Source organism: Diabrotica virgifera, chromosome 3, assembly GCF_917563875.1.
Source record: "Diabrotica virgifera virgifera chromosome 3, PGI_DIABVI_V3a".
NCBI classification, from domain to species: Eukaryota; Metazoa; Arthropoda; class Insecta; order Coleoptera; family Chrysomelidae; genus Diabrotica; species Diabrotica virgifera.
The window spans coordinates 114,636,934-114,642,668 of record NC_065445.1 but is presented as its reverse complement, the minus strand read 5'-3'; positions in this window follow the sequence as shown (position 1 = coordinate 114,642,668).

Genomic DNA, 5,735 nt, shown 5'->3' with positions numbered 1-5,735 from the left:
AAACCAAAAAAAAGTTAAGTAAACTTATCCATTTTAGTGGGGACTTTCCATTTTTTAATTTAATTTTCCATTTCCAACAATCGTTTTTTTTTTAGATTATAGCGCCATCTATCCATAATTCGAAAAAATGTCTCGAATAAAAGTTACTTGTTTTTACGTAAGGAATCCGAACTTTACTTTGAATATTTCAAATTATGCATTTGACAAAAAAGCTAACTTTTAAGATGCCGTATCTCGGTTTGTATTGGTCTTAAAGATATTACAGAAAAAGAATTTGGTTTGTGTTACTAAAAGATACAATTTTGATATGTACAGTTCTTTTGATTAAATGCATATTTTTCGAGGTATTCTCAAAGAACCTTCTAGAAAAGACGATTTTTTCATCGAAAGACTGTTACTTTCAAGCGCGAATAACTCGAAAAATATTAGTTTTACAAAGAAAATGTAAAAAACATTTTTTTCTTAGAATTACTTTTTACATCGGTTTACATGGTTATAATGTAATAAAAAAATCCCGCCCCCGAGAGGGGGTGGCAACCACCCCCAAGGTTTTAGCGTACAGCGACATGATATAGAAAATTATCCTTGAACTATTCCCTACCTTCTGTGAAAATTTCAAGTAAATCCATGCTGGACGAAAAAATTGCCAGCCAAAATGCTTCATTTCCTCGACTAGGTATTTAGAAAGGTATCTGCATGAAATATCTAATAATCAAACAATAATAAATAATCATTTTTGTTTTGAAGCGAAACAAATTTCGATTTTCGCATAATTTTCGCACGGTTTTTAATGGACTTTTTCTTGGAAAGTTTCACTTTATTTTTCGTTTGATTTACTTTTTCCATTTTGTTAAACTATTAATAGATAATATTTTTAGAATAAAAAATCCTCCTAAAACTTTATATACTCGCATTAGAATTCGAAATGTTTTTACGTAACATATATATTAGGTACCTACCTACATACAACTAAAACTCACAATTAACAACAATCTATTCTTTCAAAGAGGCCAACAACTTATACAACAACAAATATAATAATAAATTAACTATCAATAAACACTACTTTCCTATGAAACAACAATAACGAATTCTTAAATTAACACCCTACTGCACTGAACAGAATCGATAAAGATGACAGAACAGATTAGAGAAAATCTGACGGAGGTTTGTCAAAATGACAGTGATAATTTCTCTATGTTGCCTAATTAGTTATTCAGTTATAATATGTTCGATTTCTTGTTAGAAATAAAAAAATTTAGTAGTTCCAAGATTACACAAAATCTAGGCATGGGATAAAAAAGTTTATTTGAAAAAATTTTTTTTTTCTTAATGGCGGTACAGGCTCCTTTTTTCAATTTTTTATTTAGTTATTGAGTAATTTCGACGTACTAACATATTTCTGAAATTGGGCTCTGTACCGCCATTCTTTATTATATTACGAATAATATGTGTGCCAAATATCTCGACAAAATATTCAAAATTAGAGCCGCAATCTTGGAACGCGTTTGTTGCTACCTGTTGATCGATATTGTAGCCTCTTAAGTCAATTTTCTAAATTAACGAGTTCTTTAACCCTACTGTAAACGTCTTTAAGACAGAATATTTTCCGACCTTAATCATACTGATTACTCATTACTCATGGCCATGAGTAATACACCTTGTTATTTGGTGGAAAATTATTCAGTAAAACTTCATTATTAAAGAATCAAACAACAAAATAAATATTTATGATTTATTCACTAGCTGCCTTGGTGGGAATTTCTATGTCTTGAACAATGCGCATTACTCTTAGGTCTGGATTCCGCGTATGAAAAAAAAGTTGATTAATAGCAAGCTGAAAATTTGTTAAAAGCTTAAGGGTGTCTAGTCGGATAAACTTTGATATATGGGAACATTGGAACAGGGGCACTTTTAATTGTGGAACAGGTTAAAAATTTGGAACGGTCAGACCACGAAAACGGCACATTTATTTTGTCCGACAGAATATACTTAAACTCTCCGAACAGAGATTAAACTCTCATGCAAAAATCAGACTGCTATTTATCACCTGTCATAATTCCTGTCATTTGACATATTCTACATGTTCCACTCATTAAAACGCCAACTTGGTGATAAATAGCAGTCTGATTTTTGCATGAGAGTTAAATCTCTGTTCGGAGAGGTTTAAGTCGGTTCTGTCGGACAAAATACATGTGCCGTTTTCGTGATCTGACCGTTGCAAATTTTTAACCTGTTCCACAACTAAACTTCCCCTGTTCCAGTGTTCCCATATATCAAAGTTTGTCCGACTAGACACCCTTAAGCTATTAACAAATTTCAGCTTGCTATTAATCAACTTTTTTTTCATACGCAGGATCCAGACCTATCTATATACATGCCCAATTTTTAAACTGACATTGTTTTCTGAAAAAACGGAATTCATAAGTACGTCAAAAAAGATACATGTGCCGCAGAAAAAAGATATAAAAACCACATTCGTCAGCCGTTTACGCGATGCACCAATAAAATTCCATGGATTTTATTTCATATGATTTATTTTTTATGATTACATCGGAGAAGATAACCCCAGCGACCCACTGCAAAGACATGCTCGCACTTCCAAATGGTAATTTTAGCTTCTTTCAGAAATTCCCCAGTTTTATTTTAGATCTGCTCTAACGATTTTATTCGGAGATTATGGAAAAGTGAGCCAACGATTTTTATACTTTGTGTTTAATTTAAACTGAGAAGAACATTTAAACTTCGGTTCTGATTATTATTTGAAGATTTTCTAGTAAAGAAACTGGCATAATGGACATGTTATAAAAATGGATCGCTATTTCGAAATGATAAAGACAATCGACATTAAGAAAATAGAGCAGTCATCAGTGGTAAAAAACTGTAAAACAGTGAATTTTGAGAATGAACACCGATTTTAATGAAAATTTGGATTTAAGCTCGGTTGACCCTCTTCTTCAAAATCTACCCTATGCCGAACCGGGCTTTTGTCCTGGGGGTGAAAACAACCCCGTCTAGGGGATGAAATTTTTTTAAATCAAAATAACTATAGAAGTCAATAGATTTTTTATTGAAAAAACTCACGTTTTATAACCGTTTTTCATGAATAATTTTAAAAAAATTAATTTTATAGAAAAAATAGTTGAGAACAAAATTGTAGCTAATAAAAAAACAAAGAGACTAGCTTCGGAAAGACCTATGTAAACCCCATAACGACTGAGTTATTGCTCTTTAAAGGATGTTTATTTTCGAACAACCTTGAAATGGAAAACTTTCAATATCAAATAACTCGAATGTGGTGCAATTTTTTGGAAAAAATTAACAGACATCTTTTAAAGCTCATTAAAAAACCTTTCAAATGAGCTCCGATAAAAGTTTTTTTCATAAGAACTGACTAACTTATAACGAAAATAAAGTTATCGCTCCCTGCTTTTTATTTTGAAATGTAACAATTAAACCCTCGTCATTACAATTCTAATAGAAATGAACAGCTTCCCACTTGACCTTATTTAGGTATATTTAGGTATATTTGATACGATCCATGTGATTTGACCGGTTTGGAATGCTTAGTTTAGAGAGAATAGTTGATTAAATCAAAAATGACATTTTTATAATTAAAAAAGTGCATTGTTGCTAAATAAATCTAAAAGTATTAATGATATAAAAAAATGTTTCAAATATTAATTGTAGGATTTTTTACTGAAAATTATGATTTTTTTGTGTTTGTATCATGAATATTGTTTTTCTACAACCACTATTCAAAGTGCACTGTTCTGCACGGTTTTATGTTAGCAAACTTGATATTTTCTCACAGTATAAGATATTTGACATTAGTGTGCAGAAAAGTGACGTTTCTGTGCCGCAAAGTGACGTTTCTGTGCCGCAAAGTTCTTTTCTGCACAGTTGACTACCTCATTCTGAGTAACGTTATATTCTGTTTACATCCGTGGACTACCGCATTCTGAGTAACGTTATATTCTGTTTACATCCGTGGTTAAACTTTAGACAAATATATAACCTATAAGACAATTATTATATTTAACTATAGCATAGAAACTAAATTATGGATGTTACAACTGTTTTATTTTACAATTTTATTCTTATTAAACATTTTATAATTATCAAATAACCAATAAGGATTTAGCAACCTGTGCAAGAGACGTCGAATGAAGTAGGTTTTGTGTAAATCCGTGACTGCATAAATATAATGTCAATAATGTGTAATAATTGTTTAAATTTAAACAAATTAAGGCAGTACATTAATTTTTTAACTGATTTCTGTGCAATTTATTTAGGTATAAGGAATTTAAATTGATTAGTAGGTATTAATTAAATACAGTTTAAAATTTATCACATAGGTACCTATTATAATTAATCGTCGTTTGGAAATTGTGATTTTTATTTTTAGGAAAAACTGTGCTTGTAGAAAAAGTATAGTGTGAAACACGTGCAGAAAGGTAATTTCTCACTCGTTTGAATTGCGGCACTCGCTTGCGCTCCTACCGCAACTTTTCAAACTCGTGAGAAATTAGTACCTTTCTGCACTTGTTGCACAATATACTATTTCCTAACAAGTGCAGAAAGTCATACTTTTCCGCACGCGACTGCAGTTTGCCGAACGACGCGAAGCGGGAGTTCGACAAGCAGTCGAGTGCGGAAAAGAGACTTTCTGCAAGAGTTAGGAACAATATTTTTTCTACGAGTCTTTAAAAAATGACCAAATCTTAATCAATTAATTTAATTAATATGAAAATACATACACAAATTAATTCTTTGACAAGGTTGTCAAAACCAAACTTTCAATATAATTAGTTAGCATGACGACGATCTTGGTTTCCATGACGATGATTCAAAATGACTGTTATTGTCTACCGATTTGACTTTCGAATATGTCAAAATAATTTTATGTCATCGAATTGTCGCGTTAATTTCATTAAAACAGGAACATAATAAGATACATTTGAAACGAAATAGTAAATAATATATAAATATTAGTTTATTGCATGTATTATAATTATTCTAAGGCCACATTAAAATATCTACACGCGTGCGGAAAAATAAAACGCGTGCGGAAAAGTGAAACTTTCTAAACTGAAACGCGTGCGCGAAAGTAGACATTTTTGCACGCTCGTAGAAAAAATACTTTTAGGTTTATTTAAGAAAAATACATTTGGTTTTAATTATAAAAATGTCATTTTGATCAACCATTTTTTCTAAACTATGCATTCCAAGGGTCTTTCCAACAAGGTCTTTCCGACGCGAATCTCTTTGTTTTTTTATTAGCTACAATTTTTTTCAAAACGATTTTTTCTCTAAAATTAAAATTTAAGTTATTCATGAAAAACGGTTACAAAACGTGAGTTTTTTCAATGAAAAAGGCATAGTTTCAATCGCTAATAACTTTTAATTTGTCATCCCTAGATGGGGTTGTTTTCACCCCCAGGGCAAAAGCCCGCTTCGGCGTAGGGTAGATTTTGACAAAGGTTATAAATACTACCTAAATCCAAATCTTCAAGGAAATCGACCTTGATTCTGACTTATCAAAATTCCACGAGAAAATGGCTGTTGATTGGACTAAAAGTGAATTTTGAAATAGACACTACACCATTCCCTTTTTTTATTTTCGTGCAATCGGAATATTCGGTTTATTGATTAAACTGGGATTATGGCATAAATAGTCCATTTACTCCAAATTAAAAATTTTTTTGCTCCAAATTTTAAATGTTGTTTTGAAG